This window comes from Salmo salar, chromosome ssa18, assembly GCF_905237065.1.
Source record: "Salmo salar chromosome ssa18, Ssal_v3.1, whole genome shotgun sequence".
Taxonomy (NCBI): domain Eukaryota; kingdom Metazoa; phylum Chordata; class Actinopteri; order Salmoniformes; family Salmonidae; genus Salmo; species Salmo salar.
In genome coordinates, this window is record NC_059459.1 from 1,801,779 (window position 1) to 1,822,386 (window position 20,608).

Consider the following 20,608-nt stretch of genomic DNA (forward strand, 5'->3'; position numbering starts at 1 on the left):
AGAAGGGGTGCAACTCTCGCTCTCTTGAAGACGGAAGGGACGTAGCCAGCGGTCAAGGATGAGTTGATGAGCGAGGTGAGGAAGGGGAGAAGGTCTCCGGAAATGGTCTGGAGAAGAGAGGAGGGGATAGGGTCAAGTGGGCAGGTTGTTGGGCGGCCGGCCGTCACAAGACGCGAGATTTCATCTGGAGAGAGAGGGGAGAAAGAGGTCAAAGCACAGGGTAGGGCAGTGTGAGCAGGACCAGCGGTGTCGTTTGACTTAGCAAACGAGGATCGGATATCGTCAACCTTCTTTTCAAAATGGTTGACGAAGTCATCCACAGAGAGGGAGGAGGGGGGGGGAGGGGGAGGAGGATTCAGGAGGGAGGTGAAGGTAGCAAAGAGCTTCCTAGGGTTAGAGGCAGATGCTTGGAATTTAGAGTGGTAGAAAGTGGCTTTAGCAGCAGAGACAGAAGAGGAGATTGTAGAGAGGAGGGAGTGAAAGGATGCCAGGTCCGCAAACTGACAGCACTATTACACTACCTTTTTTTGCACAGTGTGCAGCTGGGTTTACTATAGTTTTTCTGTTGCACTACTTACGGTAGGCTACATACCAGTTTTCAGTGACTATCCTAGTTTTCCCTTGGAAACTCACCATTCCGCTATTACACTACTGTCTTGCACAGTGTGTAGCTGTGGTTACTAGTTTTCTGTTGTATTTACAGTTAAGACCGTAACTATCCTAGTTTCCCCTGGGAACTCACATTACAGCTCTATTGTAGTGAGGGTTTCAGTGTGTATCTGTGTTTACTATAGTTATGTTGCACTACTTTGCAGTATAGACATTAACTATACTAGTTTCCATTACAGCTGCATTACAGCTGCATTGCACTGCTGTTTTTCAAACAGTGCGTAGCTGGGTTGGTGCTTGATAGTTTTTTTTCACATAACAACTAGATGTTGGTCTTACGGTGTTGCCATATTTTTCTGTTACACTTCTCTTCTTCCCACAGAGAGAAACGACCATTTCCAGTATGGCGTTTCACGTTGAGAAATGCAAGGTGTCCCTGCCCACAGGCAGCGGACTGTGTCTATGAAAGGTGGCACTTAGCAGTCATCCTGAAGTGCTTGCTGCCAGCATTGGCAGCTTCTCACAGGCCCAAAGGCCAAACTGAAAGAGGCAAGTGGAGTCCCCATGGGTACTGAACATAGTGACAGAAGGCAACAAACTCCAATTCCAATGCCGGCCACCGCTACAGGTCTGGCACCTGACTGGACTCTTACGTTGCATGGTGAACACCTACTGCAGCATTTCGGCATAACTGCCTTACCTGGACGATTGGATAGTCTGCCCCATCCAGGGAACAGGCCAAAACAGACCTGAGGACCCTCTTGAACCCTATTTGAGTTCTGGGCCTCACCCTAAACGAGGAGAAGAGTCACCTGACCTCCTCACAGCAGCTGATCTACCGCGGGATGTCCATAGACCCGGCTCTCATGAGGGCACGTCTCCCTCAGATGAGAGTAACAAAATCATATCCTAGCTCAAACGTTTCCGGCTCGGACGAGCCATGGCTTCACTGTTAGTTCCGCTGGGCATTCTCCATCAGGCCACTCCAGCGATGGTTCAAATCCCACGGCCGGCACCCAAACCAACACAAACACTATCAACTGTTGGTGATGAGTGCATGTTTGAAGACCCTATCGAAATGGCTATCCCGCTCCTTCCTGTTAAAGGGGGTGTACCTAATCAGAGTCCACCTCAGATAACTTGTGTGAGCTGATGCCTCTGGGTTGGGGTGCCATGTTAAGAGGCAGGCGGCCAGCGTCCACTGGAGCCCCCCATGGAATGGTCAACACATCAATGTGCAGGAGCTCGGGGGTTTGCCTAGCTCTCCAACAGTTCCAGTCCTGCCTGGTAGGACAGTTCCTGGTCCAATGGTTCGGGAGCTCTTGCTGTGGGCCTAGACCCACTTAGCATCGCTGCGAGCAGCACATATCCCCGAGGTCCTGAACAATGCAGTAGACATGCTTTTGAGAGACGGCCCACCGGAGTGGGACTAGATCTTTGGTGCTACAGCTTTGGGACAGGTTCGGGAGAGCACAGGTGGATCTGTTTGCATCTCAGGAGAACACTCATTGCCCCAGATGGTTCTCGATGTTGGACCCTACAGGCCCTCTGGGTCTGGACTCCCTCACTCACGATTGGCCAGCAACAACACTTTACACACACTTTACGCCTCCAGCTTCGGGCTTGGCCTCTAGTGGACCGATCTAGACCTTCCGGACAATGTGGTGAACACGTTGTGGAGCGCCATGGCATCTTCCACCAATGCATCATATCAAATGTGATGGGGCATATTCTGTACCTGGTGTGAGAGTCATACACAGGAGGTTGGTGGCATCTTAATTGGGGAGAATGGGCTGTGGTAATGACTGGAACGGAATCAATGGAATGGTATCAATACATCCATTTGCTTTGTTCTGGCCATTATTATGACCAGTTCTCCCCTCAGCAGCCTCCACTGGAGTCACATATGCAAACAGTTTTACATTTTCACAGTTTAGACGCTATCTCAGCATGCCATGACAACAGCCAAGATGGACCCATGGGTGGCTACCCATTGCTCTCCAAATTTATGAAGGGAGTTCAACGTCTGTGTCCAGCAAAGGCTCGCTCGGTGCCAAGTTGGAACCTTGACGTGGTGCTGTCAGCTCTTGCTAAGCCGCCCTCAAGCCCCTAGAGTTGATGTCTTTGAAGCACTTATCCATTAAGCTGGGCATTCCTGTTGGCTATTACCTCCAGTACGAGTGTGAGTGAACTTCATGCTTTTTCAGTGAGCACTGAATGTTTTTCACAATGGGTCCAGGCAAGAGGAGTGTCACCCTCCATCTTAACCCCTAATTCTTGCCGAAGGTCCTGTCTGATAAACATGTGAACCGGGCCTTACATTTGTCTGTATATGCCCCTCCCGCGGATGCGGGTGAGCTGGGTGTTTTTTCCCAAGTGTGCTGTGCCTGATGAGGGCCTTGGACACTTACATTACACAGACACAGGCAATACGACAGTCTGATCAGCTATTTGTTTGCTATGGTGAGAGAGTTCTAGGACAAGCCTATCGATATAAAGACTCTCATATTGGCCTCTGCTGTCTGCTGTAGTGAGGCATTCTACTAGAGGAGTCGCTACATCATGGGCCCTGCTCTGAGGAATTCCCCTCAATGACATTTGTGCCTCAGCCAGTTGGGCATCGTCTAGCACCTTTTCTAGGTACTATCAAGTAAATGGGGACCCTGCCGATGAGGTTGGGACGGCTGTGCTGGGTGTTACCTCCGCCTCCCTGAGTCGGGACGGAGGAACAAAGCAACAACAATGACTGCCCTAAACTCAGTCCTATGGGACTTTACTCTCTGTCTGGCCCTTACCTAGTTCACCGATTCATCTGGTATTGTGATACCATATTGGAGTGATCCAATATAGTGTTACATAATGAAGATTACGTATGTAACCAAGGTTATGTGAGCTATTAGATCACTCCAATCGTCTATGTCGGTGAGCTACGGCACCTCGAAAAAGGACACATGGTGGAAGTAGTGCGGTTGTAGCTATTTAAGGGGGGCAGCCGCAGCCTCAGCACTACTGAGGTGCATGGGACTAACCTGAAATCCTTACCGTTTGTGTACATTAGTACGTGGTAAATTGCAACAAGCCGCACCTGCCACCAGAAGTGGCTTGCTTGTGGGTGTGCTGGCAGCATATAGCAGCACGGTTCAATTGTGTGTCAAGAATTCAGCATAGCAAGTTTGTATGAAGGTCTGGTTATTAAATGGGTAAATAGTTAATCCATTCTCCATTTCATTCATTTATTCACATGTAAGTAGTAATATGCTCTAAACCGCTCTGGTGACAAACAAACCTTGCTGCTCTGTTTCCAATCGTCCACATGGTTGAGAGAACCTTTCAAGTAAGTAAATACATTTAACAAAAATGTACAAAAATTTTTGTATTATTAGCTAACTAGCTACAGTGCAGGCTAACTCAAATGAGCTGCTAACGTAGTTAGCTAGCTATCTAGCCAACTTTACATACTGTATAGCTAGTGTAAGTGTTGTTACATAGATGCTGTGTTCACGATGCATGATTAATACATAATTCATGGTTTATTTGATGTAGGAAATAAATAAATGATTTATTGATGTATAGATACGAATTTAAATGTGATGTGACAGGTAAATTAACGTTAGGCCATTGTTTGTGTTTTTATGTTCCATCCCGGAACTAACGTTCTCTGTTGTGTTACTGCTACGGAATTTGTTAATTGACTGTGTGCAATCTAACTTAAGCAGATCTTAGTCTGAGTCATAATTGTTGATGGCAGAGGCTAAGATAGACAGTAAAGGGACTTTCAAGGGACTTTAAAGATTCAAGAACCTCTTTTCAGGACAAGCAGCCAACGAGGTATTTTGTTCAACCTATAGAACTTTGTTTATAGTCGTGCCAAGCGCCATTTGTATTGTTGCACCGAGCGCCATTTGTATTTCTTTGTTTCAGTACTGTATAATTTATCAACGTTACTGTGTTCATTCAAACATATAGTTCTCACGGCATGACGTGGATGCATTGGAGAAAAAGACGTGCAAGGCAATAAACGCCCGTTTCAAGGAACCAACATGTGTCTGTTGTCGTGAAGAGAGCTACAGTGAGAACTCGCCTGCTCAACACGGGTAAGAGAGACAACAAGACCACCGTGGGTAACGACGCAACAAAGATCCAGCAGATCAGATAAGCAAAGCCCATGACATTGTCGGCTTAGCGACTGCAAGCAACGGTGATTGGACTGTGTTGAAAGCGCAACTTTTCAGGCCAAAAGCACTCTACCACAACATTCAAGTTAAGGTGGGATGAGAAGTGGTTTGTCGTGTCTTTGGGGTACCATTAAACTGAAGACATGTTTATCAATTAACTCCCTGTAATTATTATCACGCGATTAAACTGATTAATCGTTTAATTGTAATTAACTAGGAGATTGGGGCACCAAGGAAAATATTCAGATTACAAAGTTATAATTTTCCTAATATAACTTTCCTACATTATAATATTATATATTCTATTATAGTATAGGCCGATTATCTTCTGGTTTAAATGGTGTATTTTACCTCGCGTCCAGTCTCATTCCAAACGTCGTAAATTGTTGTATCTGCACGAACCCAGTCTTTACTAAAATCATCCATACATCAATTGTCTTAAAATCATTTATTTACTAGACTAAGTAATTCACAGAAAGTATACAAACAGTAATTATCGTCACAAAGAATTGGTAGAGTAATGTGTCCTAGTGGTCTAAAACAGTCATGGCTGGTGTCTTGTAGAACAATGGGTCATAAAATGTTCAGCTGAGGAGGTACACAGAGTTCATTAATATTAACAATTGACATGCTAATCAATTGCACATGAACGCTCACTCATTTGGGAACAATTGCAATCAATATATATTTACGCTCAGTGTGTCGTCGGGATCCTTGTTGAAGAGTCGTTCTGTTGGAGAGTTCTCTCTCTCTCTCTCTCTCTCTCTCTCTCTCTCTCTCTCTCTCTCTCTCTCTCTCTCTCTCTCTCTCTCTCTCTCTCTCTCTCTTAGAATGGATCTTTCAAAGCGACATTCATTAATGTCGTTATAGAATGGATGTTTCGTTGGTCTTCGCGTTCAATTATATAATTTCTAGCTGCAGACTATTAATTAATATCAAAGACTTGTTCTTATTCTGTCGGTATCAATAGTCTAAAAGTTAACCACGTGGTATGGTTCACTTTCAGTAGATGGATTGGATGGTCAAACCTATTGGCCAACTCGCAATGGAGTGGAGGCCTGGTCTGAAGAAAGTAGATCAGGGTATAGTTTTATAGTGAACATAGAACAGGCTTGTCACTTGACGCCTGGTCCTGTCTGTGTCCCTGGGGGCGTGCCGATGACTGAGTTAAGCTTGGTACAGAAATACAATTCTATCACATTAACATCAGTACATAGCATCTCAATGTATTACAAATAGCTTTATCCTTATTAATACATTTTATACAACCATGTGGATGCAAGTCTCAAGGCTGAGGCTATTATATAAACCGTTTTATGGTAATATGGCTATATTGTCTCTTCTGAGTATCACAATATTGTACCAAGCGGATCAGTTCGTAGCTGGATTCTTCACCAATCTTCCATACCTTCTCCAGAACACAAATGTCGCTTGGCTCCCCAATTCTGTGAGTTGGAAGGATTTCCTGTGTCTCTCTATGGGCCATGTGGCAAGAGATTCTCCTCTTAGAGTTTTACAACCCTTTCACACAGGGCCTGGGTGGGGGGAGGTAGGTTGGGGGATGGTGCAAGTGGGGAGGGGGTCAACTGTCCTCCCTGTACTCAAAGAGGCCAACGTCATGACAGGTTCTACTTGGAAATTGCAACTAAGGACTCAGCTCTATGAATCGTACATACTGTGCTTAGCCTACATGTTTTGGGGATAAATCGAATGTGCTGGTGTTTGTGGTTGTTACGTGTTACGAGATTTAAAGGGAAACTTAACTCCATAAGCAAGTGAACACGTTTTGAGTAAAGATAAAAGATAATCATACATTGAAATTAAGATGAGTGTTTTATGAAAAGTGGTGTTAGCCAAGCTTAAAGGGCAATTTAAGCAAAGTTTAAAAGGTACCTCCACTGATGTGAAATTATTTTATGTGAAGTGATATGTGATTTAATGCATTATATGCATATTCATTCTGTGATTAAGGTTTATACTAAGTTTATTTGTACCAAAGTAATTTTCAATCTTATTTTGAAATTGAAGTCAACTTGAAGTCTAGCTAAGTTTAAATGCTGATAGTTATCTTGATGCAATACTGAAGTTTATATTTAGAAGTTAGGCTACCCACCTAGTCTTCACACAGTTAAGGAATTCATACAGTTATTAACCTTTCTGGCTAATCACATTTAGGCCTACTGTAGCCTACATTCACCCATAGCCTAATATAAATCCAATTCAAGCTCAATAGTTGAGACACACATACCACATCCATCTCAAAATGTCAGACACAAACACTGAGACATGCCATGAAATTACCAAATCACCTGCTCAACCCGACGCAACAGACGCGACAGAAGAAGTGGAAAGGCTACGAAGAAGTGAAAGAACCCGATCCCTAACAGAGAAAGGAAAAGAACTTCAAGAAGAAAGGCTGAAGAGTGTATAACGTCGGTACAGGATCATCCATGAGACGTGGAAGTATCATACAAGAATAGGCAAGGAAATATTGACTGATTCGGCCTCCGAGGACGAATTAAATGAGCTGATTGAGAACATGAAAAGCACCTGTTCTGATGTACAGGTCATTTATGAAGAGTTACGTAGAATGCAAACTCCTGAACCAAACCTGCGACGCAGAGTTGACACGTGCATTTCGCTTTCAGGATTTATCATTCAAAAGGCAGAAAGGCAACTTAAAAGGCATACAGCAGATGAGGAGGAAGAACCTTGGCCCGATGTTGGCTCGATCCTAGACTCAACAGGTTCTCTATCAAGGCCACCGTCTCATTGATCAAAATGTGGTTCTATCCACTTTAGCATCGCCTCAGTCAAAAGAAATGAGGCTGCAGCTGAAGCTGCCGCATCCAAGGAGATTTTGGCAGTGTTGGATGAACAAGAAAGGGAAGCGATAAAACTTCAAAGGCTAGAGGCTGAAGGAAAACAGCGGCTGACACAATTTGAATCTGAGAACCTAGCCAGACAACAGGCAATGCAAGACAAGCGTAGAAAGCTTGAACGTTTAGAGGAAGTGAAGAAGTTGAACGCTGCAAGAGCTCGAGTAAAGGTCTACGATCAAGTCGAAGACAATTTTGATACCACTGACTTTCTGCATGATGTTGAAGCAGCAGGAGAACTTCAAGTTCTAACCTGTTGGGGATAGGGGACAGTATTTGCACGGCCGGAAAAAAAACGTACCCGATTTAATCTGGTTACTACTCCTGCCCAGTAACTAGAATATGCATATAATTGTTTGATTTGGATAGAAAACACCCTAAAGTTTCTAAAACTGTTTGAATGGTGTCTGTGAGTATAACAGAACCTGAGAAGATTCCAAACAGGAAGCGCCCTCTCTGACCATTTCTTGGCCTTCTTTGTCATCTCTATCCAAAACAAAGGATCTCTGCTGTAACATGACATTTTCTACGGCTCCCATAGGCTCTCAGAAGGCGCCAGAACGTTGAATGATGACTCTCCAGTCTCTGGCTGAAAAACAGTAGCACATTTGGTAAGTGGTCGATCTGAGAACAATGAGATGGGTGTGCGCGTGCACGAGACGACTCCATTTTCAGCTTTGAGTCTTTGAACGAAATTATCGCTATTTTACAAGAAAAATCGCATAAAAATTTATTTTAAACAGCGTTTGACATGCTTCGAAGTACGGTAATGGAATATTTTGTAATTTTTTGTCACAATACGCGCCGGGTGCGTCACCCTTCGTTACCCATCGGATAGTGTCTTGAACGCACAAACAAAACGCCACTATTTGGATATAACTATGGATTATTTGGAACCAAACCAATATTTGTTATTGAAGTAGAAGTCCTGGGAGTGCATTCTGACGAAGAACAGCAAAGGTAATAACATTTTTCTTATAGAAATCTGAGTTTGGTGAGTACCAAACTTGGTGTGTGTCAAAATAGCTAGCCTGTGATGGCCGGGCTATCTACTCAGAATATTGCAAAAATGTGCTTTCACCGAAAAGCTATTTTAAAATCGGACACCGCGATTCCATAAAGGAGTTCTGTATCTATAATTCTTAAAATAATTGTTATGTTTTTTGTGAACGTTTATTGTGAGTAATTTAGTAAATTCACCGGAAGTGTTCGGTGGGAATGCTAGTCACATGCTAATGTAAAAAGCTGTTTTTTTTTTTATATAAATATGAACTTGGCGCTCTTAAATATGAATTTGGCGCTCTTGATATTTCACCTGTTGTTGATAGGGTGTACCAGGGGTGGGACGCTTGCGTCCCACATAGCCCATAGAGGTTAATCTGGTTACTACTCCTGCCCAGTAACTAGAATATGCATATAATTATTGGCTTTGGATAGAAAACACCCTAAAGTTTCTAAAACTGTTTGAATGGTGTCTGTGAGTATAACAGAACTCATATGGCAGGCACAAACCTGAGAGATTCCTTTACAGGAAGTGGCCTGTCTGACCATTTATTGGCTTTCTTTGACATCTCTTTCCAAAACAAAGGATCTCTGCGGTAACGTGACACTTCCCACGGCTCCCATAGGCTCTCAGAGCCCGGGAAAAAGCTGAATGTCGTCATTCCAGCCCCAGGCTGAAACACATTATCGCCTTTGTCAAGTGGCCGATCAGGGGACAGTGGGCTTAGGCGCGTGCACTGGTCGCCCCCGTCTTTCTTTTTTTTCCTCTATTTACCGAAACGCAGAATCCCAGTCGGAATATTATCGCTTTTTTACGAGATAAATTGCATAAAAATTGATTTTAAACAGCGGTTGACATGCTTCGAAGTACGGTAATGGAATATTTCGAATTTATTTGTCACGAAATGCGCCATGCTCGTAACCCTGATTTACCATTTCGGATAGTGTCTAGAACGCACGAACAAAACGCCGCTGTTTGGATATAACGATGGATTATTTGGGACTAAACCAACATTTGTTATTGAAGTAGAAGTCCTGGGAGTGCATTCTGACGAAGAACATCAAAGGTAATCAAACTTTTGTAATAGTAAATCTGACTTTGGTCAGGGCTAAACTTGGTGGGTGTCTAAATAGCTAGCCCGTGATGGCTGGGCTATGTACTTAGAATATTGCAAAATGTGCTTTCACCAAAAAGCTATTTTAAAATTGGACATATCGAGTGCATAGAGGAGTTCTGTATCTATAATTCTTAAAAGAATTGTTATGCTTTTTGTGAACGTTTATCGTGAGTAATTTTGTAAATTGTTAGTAAATTCCCCGGAAGTTTGTGGGGGGTATGCTAGTTCTGAACGTCACATGCTAATGTAAAAAGCTGTTTTTTGATATAAATATGAACTTGATTGAACAAAACATGCATGTATTGTATAACATAATGTCCTAGGGTTGTCATCTGATGAAGATCATCAAAGGTTAGTGCTGCATTTAGCTGTGGTTTGGGTTTATGTGACATTATATGCTAGCTTGAAAAATGGGTGTCTGATTATTTCTGGCTGGGTACTCTGCTGACATAATCTAATGTTTTGCTTTCGTTGTAAAGCCTTTTAGAAATCGGACAGTGTGGTTAGATAAAGGAGAGTCTTGTCTTTAAAATGGTGTAAAATAGTTATATGTTTGAGAAATTGAAGTAATAGCATTTTTAAGGTATTTGAATATCGCGCCACGGGATTAGACTGGCTGTTGCGTAGGTGGGACGATTTAGTGCCACCTACCCTAGAGAGGTTAACCTGTCTGGGCTAGGGGGCAGTATTTTCACAGCCGGATGAAAAATTTTTACCCAATTTAACCTCTATGGGCTAGGTGGGACGCTTGCGTCCCACCTACTCAACAGCCACTTTAAGCCTGTGGCGCGATTTTCAAAACCTTAAAAATCCTATTACTTCAATTTCTCAAACATATGACTATTTTACAGCTATTTAAAGACAAGACTCTCGTTAATCTAACCACACTGTCCGATTTCAAAAAGGCTTTACAACGAAAGCAAAACATTAGATTATGTCAGCAGAGTACCAAGCCAGAAATAATCAGACACCCATTTTTCAAGCCAGCATATAATGTCACCAAAACCCAGAAGACAGCTAAATGCAGCACTCACCTTTGATGATCTTCATCAGATGACAACCCTAGGACATTATGTTATACAATACATGCATGTTTTGTTCAATCAAGTTCATATTTATATCAAAAACCAGCTTTTTACATTAGCATGTGACGTTCAGAACTAGCATAGCCCCCCGCAAACTTCCGGGGAATTCGCTAACATTTTACTAAATTACTCACGATAAACGTTCACAAAAAGCATAACAATTATTTTAAGAATTATAGATACAGACCTCCTCTATGCACTCGATATGTCCGATTTTAAAATAGCTTTTTGGTGAAAGCACATTTTGCAATATTCTAAGTACATAGCCCAGGCATCACGGGCTCGCTATTTAGACACCCTGCAAGTTTAGCACTCACCATAATCATATTTACTATTATAAAAGTTTGATTACCTTTTGTTGTCTTCGTCAGAATGCACTCCCAGGACTGCTACTTCAATAACAAATGTTGGTTTGGTCCAAAATAATCCATCGTTATATCCGAATAGCGGCGTTTTGTTCGTGCGTTCCAGACACGATCCGAAATGGTAAAGAAGTGTCGCGCGCATGGCGCAATTCGTGACAATAAAATTCTAAATATTCCATTACCGTACTTCGAAGCATGTCAACCGCTGTTTAAAATCAATTTTTATGCAAGTAACCCATAGAAGTTAACTACCTTATTTTCTCATAAACAGTCTCCTTCACTTCTTCCCTCTCCCCCTTGTCCCTAAATCCTCTATGTTATATCAGCTGTGTCGGTGAACCCCTCCCGCATCAGAACTGGCTACATAGAGGACACAGCATGATCAGAGGTGAGAGGTCACTTGCTCAGGTCTACAGGAAGTATTATTAAAGAGATGCTTTACATTGAAATACAGATAGAGGTGTAGTAGTCCCAGAGTTAATGATCCAAGGTCAGTTTTGCATTTCACCTCCTGAATGAATTGCCACCTCACCTGCTCTTAAGATAATCTTCGGGCCAACTGGGGGCCCAAGGCTGTTTAGAAGACACCGCTAGAGACATTATTTTGTAATGATAATGAACTGAGATAATATTAAGTTTAGTAGCACTGTAATTCATTAATCATATGCTGTCTTCCCTGCTCCTCTGTTCTTACCACTTTCCCTTTGTCTTTTACACTCTCACACCTCTCTGGTGGGTGGCGGGACACAATGCAGATAGTCCGGTGAGCCAATGTGCGGAAGCACTGGTTGGTCGGCCCAATCGAGGTAGTATGTACATGAATGTATAGTTAAAGTGACTATGCATATATGAATATGAGATCTTGCATGGAGCCCCAGGCCAAGGGAGATTGACAGTTCTTTTGTGTTTCTTCCATTTGCGAATAATCGCACCAACTGTTGTCACCTTCTCACCAAGCTGCTTGGCGATGGTCTTGTAGCCCATTCCAGCCTTGTGTAGGTCTACAATCTTGTCCCTGACATCCTTGGAGAGCTCTTTGGTCTTGGCCTTCAAACTTGTTAGACAATCACATGTACAGTACCTACGGGGGAAGGTTGGCCAGCCACATAGGAGGGTGATTTTTACTGACGAGAAGGAGGCCATGCTGACCGAGATGCATGTTGGCCATTTCGGAGTGAAGCACATGATTGCCAAAATCAACATACGCTTCTTTTGGCATGAAATTGTCAAGGATGTGGACAGCTGGGCAAGTGAAATAACCTTTTGTTTATCGTTCAGATTCTATTATAACATGATCGGCGAGTGTTAACATAGTACTTCTTTGTCTGTCAGATACTCTATTTCCTATCCTAACTGCCATTGGTAATAAAACACATACACTATGTGTGTGTGTTCACAGAAACATGTATGGAGCCAGCACATGGAGACTTGAAAGATGATGTGATGAAGTCCAGACTGACAGACAGGCTTGATACTGATGTCTCTGAATGGAGAGAGACCTGGCACTCGGCATAACATTTTTACGAGACACAACTTTTACTTGTATTGTCTTTTTTATTATTGAATTGAGTGGTATCAGTCAATATCGGGAGGGAGAAACCCTGTGTATTCTGCACCAGGATCAGGGAACTCCTGTTGTATATGGGACACCACACAGGAAGGTATGACCACTCTGACATGTTTGCCAAGCCCCATTACCACCAGACAGAATGCTGTGAATTGCAATGAAAGAGGAAAGGTGGACATTGTTATATTGGTAGAACACTGCTTCTACGGTATTATGTAAAGGCTTGTTTATTATATATGGACCTGTTACTACATTTAAAAGTTATCAAAACACTTTGTTTAGAATATCTACATAAATTCAGCAAATGCATTCTTCTCATATTACTCTGTAGGCTACTGACCTATTCAAAGCTTCCTTCGGCATCTCTTCATACATCTGCCTGTAGTTATTGGAGTCAACCTGAAGGAAGTTGGTTTGTTGTGATTGAGTTGGGGGAAACAGCTGTGGGCAAGGTTCTGACAGATGGGTGTGTCTTGGTGGTGGCAAAGGCACACCCAAGAAGCACCCACATCAAACCACACCCACAAGCCAACTCACGTTTGGCTTCTGTCATGGCCACCAGCATTTCTTGAGGAGCAAGCTAAAAAATTAGGCCAAATCAGCAGGTGTAGTTCCCCTTTAAAGTTAAGGAAATTTTAAGGGAAAAGATAAAGGGAAAATGAATCACCTTAGAGTTACCCGGGACGAACTGAGTACAGGAAGTGTGTACAGAAAAAGCATAGAGGTCCCCATCACGTTTAGCCGAGGCCAAAGCCATGAGCAGGGAGGTTTTTTAGAAGAGGATCTTCAGATCCACCGACTCCAGAGGCTCAAAGGGGAACACAGTGCCTCCAAAACCAGCGTCAAGTACCATGTGGGCGAAATAGGTTTAGAGACCTGTCTGATACGATGTACACCGTCCAGGAACCACACAACCAGGGGTGTGCCCCCGGTGTGGCTCCGTCATTTCCCACATGACACTCTAATATAGCGGCCATGTACACTTTTAAGGTGGAGAATGCCCGCCCCTGCTCAAAAAGCTGCTATAGGAACCTAAGGATGTCCCTCACAGAGCAATGAAAAGTAACCAGCCCTTTAACATGGCACTAGAGCTCAAACGCTTGCCTCTTATACGCATACAGCCCTCTCGTGGAGGGCACCTTTGGAGATTGAACGGTAGCAATAACATTCGGAGGTAAACCTCTAGCCATCAGATTGGCCCTCTCATTGGCCAGGCACATAGGAACCTGATCTCCAGCCTTGCATGCCAAACCTGCCCATGCGCATGGGACAACAGTTCCCTGCGCAACAGGAGTTGCCACGAGTCCCCGCCTAAAGGGCAAATGATCTCCTCGAACCAAGGCTGCCTGGGCCAACGGGGAGACACAATAATCAATGATAATCCCTTCCGGTGCACTCAAACGTGGGCTGAATCAGAATCACTGGCGGAAATGCGTAAAGGAGGGTCCGAAGCCACTGGTGCACCAGAGCGTCCATTCCCCATGGGGCACTCGGGTCCCTCATCAAGAGAAATAGACTACATTGCACGTTTTCTCGTGATGCATAAAGATCTACATCGGCCCTGCCAAACCTCTCCCATATCTGGGCAACGACCCAGGGGTGAAGTCTCCACTCCACACCTAGTCCCTCAAGATGGGCACGAAGGCCTCGGGAACAGTAGACGTGATGACGGCGTAGAAAATTGTAGCCTGTACCCCGACGTTCCTGTTCGCATGATCCATAGAAACATTGCACATGGGCACTATTGATTGGAGCAGACAGTCAGTCTCCCGTCAAGTCCTGTCTGAAGGGGCGGGACACTACCTTGTGGACTGGTCGAGATTGGTTATTTTTCCCTTTCCAACACTCTCGACCACATGTGTCTGAATGTGGAGAAGGGACACTTTTCATTACACCCACATGTGGGAGACGCAAAACTTTTGTTACCCATGAACACTGGATTTTTTTTTTACATTTTACATTTTAGTCATTTTGCAGATGCTCTTATCCAGAGCGACTTACATTAGTGAATGCATACATTTCACAACAACAAAAAATCTTCCATACTGGCCCCCCGTGGGAATCGAACCCACAACCCTAGCATTGCAAACACCATGCTCTACCAACTGAGCCACACAGGACCCCTGTTGACAACTGTGTTTATGCACTAAGGTTTGCCTGAAGCCCAGTCCACTCTGGGTTTTGGGGCACCAGCAATCAGTGACGTACCCCGATTGGCAGTGCCCCTCGGTTTAGGCGGTAAGATGCATCCCGGTAACCAGCTGGCACCCAGCGCTGAAGGTTATCATACCCACCAGTCATAGGAAGGTTATCATACCCACCACTCATATCACCTTGTAACCCAGCTGGAAAAGGGACATACAGCTCTGAAAAAGCTGTCTGTCCTCTTTCTAATTCCCAGGAATGAAACCAATCGCCTATAAACCCCATTACCTGTATCACTAAGCACCTAATAGAGACTAGTGAGCTACAGGCATGAATCAGCTATTAATCCCAGTAATGAGCCACCTATGGGGAGGAGTGCTCCTTTGTGGACAGAGAGCGAATCTCCCAATCTATTACTCTCACCCTGGGAGATTGATATACCCTTTGAACCAGGTGAACACCATGGAACGGGGGGGGGGGTATAAGGGGGCTTTAAACACGAACAAGCTTCCAAACTAAGTTGTGTTTCCATGAGACTGTATAGCCTGGATGAAGCCCGGCCCCTTATGGACACAGGGGCTCCGGCAATGGTTGACGTAGCACCCTGTTTGGCAGTAACCATATGTGGAGGCACTGATGTCACAGTAATGTTTTTGTGCAGGGGCTCACCAGTCACTCAGACCTGTGCTAAGGTCCCTCGCTCCGAGGGTTACCCGAGCCAAGTGCTCGGAGGCTGCTTTCTCATCGGAGGTTCCCGCAAGCCCCACTTCCTCCACTCCCTCCAACTCCAGGAATTGGAAATAGGAATGTGATTGCCTTAATGCTGAGGGAAAGCTAGTAAGCTTAATTTGCCAGAAGTTATGCATGCTAACCGACTTTAACCATGATGAGGCTTCTAGTCTAGCTAGCCTCTTTGACCGTAGCACAACCCGTTTAGAATAACCAAGAAACTTAACGCTTGCTACGTATACTAAATAAGAGAGCTACCCAAGCAATTCCACCGTTAGGAAGCCGGAATAGCTGACAGTAGCTAGCTCTCCTCTGCAAGTTAGCTAACCTGGCTAGCATGCTATGCAGCGCTTGTTAGCTAGCCTGATCTCAAAAATCTACATAGGACCGAATCACCGAGGTGGGACCTTGAGCCTTCTAGGAAGAGAGGCAGGCGGTTCTTAACCAAGGCAGACACAAGCAGCAGAACTTGGTCGCCCTCTCTTTTCAAGTAGCCTCCCATAACCGGTGAGCCGGGACACATTCGACCCGACCAAGGAAAAGTCGCTATCGGAAACACCAAGCCCCCTAAATATGATTTCACTGAATGTCATTTGAGAGAGCACACAGTGTTTCAATTTGTCAGCTTGTTCTTAAAGGTCAGTACCTGTCTAGCCTGACAGAAGTTTGAGAGGGTGAAGACTGTGCCGCAGGAGTTGAAGCCCATCAGTTGTTTCACCATGACACATGATCGGCGAGTGTCACAATTCACATTTTTCCCTGATAAGTTGTTTTGTAATGGTTGCTTCATTTGACCACAGCAGAGTTCAATGTTATCCTGTTAGGGCTAGGGGGCAGCATTGACATGGCTGGATAAAAAACATACCCGATTTAATCTGGTTACCACTCCTACTCAGTAACTAGAATATGCATATACTTATTACATATGGATAGAAAACACCCTAAATTTTCTAAAACTGTTTGAATGGTGTCTGTGAGTATAACAGAACTCAAATGGCAGGTCAAAACCTGAGAGATTCCTTTACAGGAAGTGGCCTGTCTGACCATTTGTTGAACTTCTTTTCCATCTCTATCATTTACTAAGGATCTCTGCTCTAACGTGACACTTCCCACGTCGTCCATAGGCGCTCAGAGCCCGGGAAAAAACAGAATGTCGTCATTCCAGCCCCAGGCTGAAACACATTATCGCCTTTCTCAAGTGGCCCATCAAGAGACACTAGCTTATGCGCGTGACCCCGACCGCCCCCGCCTTTGGGATTTTTTTCCTCTGTTTGCCGAAAAGGAGATTCCCTGTCGGAATATTATCGCTTTTCTACGAGAAAAATGTCGTAAAAATTGATTTTAAACAGCGATTGACATGCTTCGAAGTACGGTAATGGAATACTTAGAATTTTATTGTCACGAATTGCGCCAAGCGCGTGACACTTCTTTACTATTTCGGATAGTGTCTGGAACGCACGAACAAAACGCCGCTATTCGGATATAACGATGGATTATTTTGGACCAAACCAACATTTGTTATTGAAGTAGCTGTCCTGGGTGTGTATTCTGACGAAGACAACAAAAGGTAATGAAATTTTTATAATAGTAAATATGATTATGGTGAGTGCTAAACTTGCCGGGTGTCTAAATAGCGAGCCCGTGATGCCTGGGGTATGTACTTAGAATATTGCAAAATGTGCTTTCACCAAAAAGCTATTTTAAAATCGGACATATCGAGTGCATAGAGGAGGTCTGTATCTATAATTCTTAAAATAATTGTTATGCTTTTTGTGAACGTTTATCGTGAGTAATTTAGTAAAATGTTAGCGAATTCCCCGGAAGTTTGTGCGGGGTATGCTAGTTCTGAACGTCACATGCTAATGTAAAAAGCTGGTTTTTGATATAAATATGAACTTGATTGAACAAAACATGCATGTATTGTATAACATAATGTCCTAGGGTTGTCATCTGATGAAGATCATCAAAGGTGAGTGCTGCATTTAGCTGTCTTCTGGGTTTTGGTGACATTATATGCTGGCTTGAAAAATGGGTGTCTGATTATTTCTGGCTTGGTACTCTGCTGACATAATCTAATGTTTTGCTTTCGTTGTAAAGCCTTTTTGAAATCGGACAGTGTGGTTAGATTAACGAGAGTCTTATCTTTAAATGGCTGTAAAATAGTCATATGTTTGAGAAATTGAAGTAATAGGATTTTTAAGGTTTTGAAAATCGCGCCACAGGATAGCCGTGGCTGTTACGTAGGTGGGACGAATTCGTCCCGCCTAGCCTAGAGAGGTTATAGATTGTGTGTCATTATAATTACAAATATGAAAATCTGCATACTGAATGAAGTAATCTTCTCTCTAACACTTTATATGTTAGGGGTGGACCTCGCAAAATCCAGGAATGGCAACAGCTGGTGTCTGACTGCGACTGATTATTTCTGTGGTTCTCCTGAGGTCATCTTGAGTGACCGAGGTCGTGAACTCTGGAACAAGGTACGGATGTTATAGGTTATATTCTGTCACCAATGGTTTGTTTTATTTTTTTAACAATTGTTTTATTTTGTATTATGGTACATAATCAGACATTTCAATATCTTCCATTGTCAATAGATATCCCTTTCCTATCCCCTCCTCCAGGTTTGGATGAATGGACCAACCACACCCTCAAGACTGCCATGGCCAAGTCCCTTGACGGGTTCCTGGAATGGTGGGAGGACAACCTGAAGGTCATTCCCTTTGCACACATCAGCAGCATCCAGGCCTCCAGAGTACTCACCCTATCGCCTGCTGTATGGACGGGAGCTGCAGCTGTTGACTGAGGTAAACAATGCAATTCTATATACAATTATTGGATATACTGTGGTATTTCAAATTTGTGATTGGCTTAGTGTTGTTGTTTGTCTATTGCTATTTTAGTATGACATACTTTCAAATCACTGAAACTCCACCTGATGTTGTGGAAAATGTTGAACCAGATCAGAATGCCTTCAAGGACCACTTTCAGGCACAGGCTGAGAAGGATGTGGAGGTTTTTGACCAGGTAAAAATGATTGTCCGCTGTTATTTTATTTTCTGGCCATCCAAGAGATTGGTAAGAGATGATTTAGTAATAATATGAAATATAAATTGCATTTATTTCTATTATCAATCAAGGTGAGACTGAACATGGACAAGGCGCAAAAGAAACAGAAGGAGAGCTACCGGAGGAGAATCAAGAAAGGGACCAAGAGCTTCGACATCCGGCCAAATGAAACCTTGCTGCTCTTTCACTCCTAGCTGGGCTCACCATCCGTTAAGGTGAATATAAAAATCTCAGATGATAACTATTTGCATTTTCCTCCTCGTGGTGGGCGGCATCGCCATGCTGTCAGCAGTACCAACACTGGCCCGGGGGGTTTCTCCAGATAGTCAATCTCAAGGTTACCTATTGGGTCACATTAAGTAACCTCCACTACCAGATAGGTACTGTTAAGGTATATGACTCAAGTGGTTATGACACCACCCCAGAGTTTCTCTCACAACTCACCTGTCTCATCTTTTCCAGGGACCATCCCCTTACCTCCCTCATCCACCCCACTAACATAAACAATTACAGACGGGTGTCCTTTCTTTTCTGTCTGCCATTAACAATATTGCATGTCTAATCAAACATTTACATGAAATCATTCAATAACTGTATTTTTACCTGATCAACCTGTAACTTGTGTTTGCTTGTTTACATCTCTGTCTCCTACCCTGTTCCCTTTACTCTGCTCCTGTTCCCCAGGATCTAGGGGTTCTGCTAACACCCAGAAATGGATCCAGCTGATGTCTTCCATTACCAACCACCCTCCAGCTTTTTGTTACATCATCTACAGCTACTGTTATTATCATGTTGTCATTATCTGCCAATAACGTTTTCTTGCTCTATCATGCTGGAAACATAAAAACGCTTTTTATTTTGTAATTTTTTTATTTAACCTTTATTTAACTAGGCAAGTCAGTTAAGAACAAATTCTTATTTACAATGACGGCCTACACCGGCCAAACCCAGACGATGCTGGGCCAATTATGCTCCACCCTATGGGACTCCCAATCACGGCCGGTTGTGATACAGCCTGGATTCAAACCAGGGTGTCTGTAGTGACGCCTCTAGCACTGAGATGCAGTGCCTTAGACCGCTGCACCACTCAGAATCACTAGCATTGCAAACACTCAGAACAAACAGAGCAGCAGTGCCTGGACTTCGCTGTCTCCCTCTTTGAGTCCCCTTTCAGAGACTGACTGCCTGTTGAGAACAAGTGACAAGCAGAACCTCCCACCCACACAGCACCCACTTCCTCTCTATTCCACCCACCAGAATTCAGTATTTCAGGCTATGAACACCATGTGAGTGTACAGAACATCGGTGAAAGTAAATTGACACACCTGTACCAAATAAATATAAAAGATTATATATTTAAATCTTACATTTTGCCAGGTTGCTTTTCACAGCTGTTTCACCAGATCTTCATTATTGTAAATTGTAAGGTATCCCTTGATGGTATTTGTTACTTCAACATGATTCATTGTTGTATCCCAGGACCTACAATAGATACAGTACCAGTCAAAAGTTTGGACACACCTACTCATTACAGGATTTTTCTTAATTTGTACTATTTCCTAGAATAATAGTGGACATCAAAACTATGAAATAACACATATGGAATCATGTAGTAACCAAAAGTGTTAAACAAATCAAAATATATTTTATATTTGAGATTCTTCAAAGTAGCCACCATTTGCCTTGATGACAGCTTTGCACACTCTTGGCAAACTCAAAACTATATATTTTTTTTTTACCCCAATGCCTGTTTACTCATAAAAAGCAGATGATAGTAAATATCATTAATCGCAATGGTTAGCCTATGCAAATGAATAGGAAAACATTAAAAGCTTGTTCATAGAACTACATTTAGCCTAATTGGG

At 43.4% G+C, this 20,608-nt stretch overlaps 1 long non-coding RNA gene across 1 annotated transcript; it reads left to right on the plus strand.

The window, feature by feature from the left end:
• Positions 1-18,619: 18,619 nt before the first annotated feature.
• Positions 18,620-19,623, plus strand: LOC106576928 (uncharacterized). The gene is made up of 3 exons (XR_001322038.2): positions 18,620-18,701; positions 18,815-18,958; positions 19,428-19,623. It is a non-coding gene; the product is annotated as an uncharacterized lncRNA (long non-coding RNA).
• The last annotated feature ends 985 nt before the right edge of the window (positions 19,624-20,608 follow it).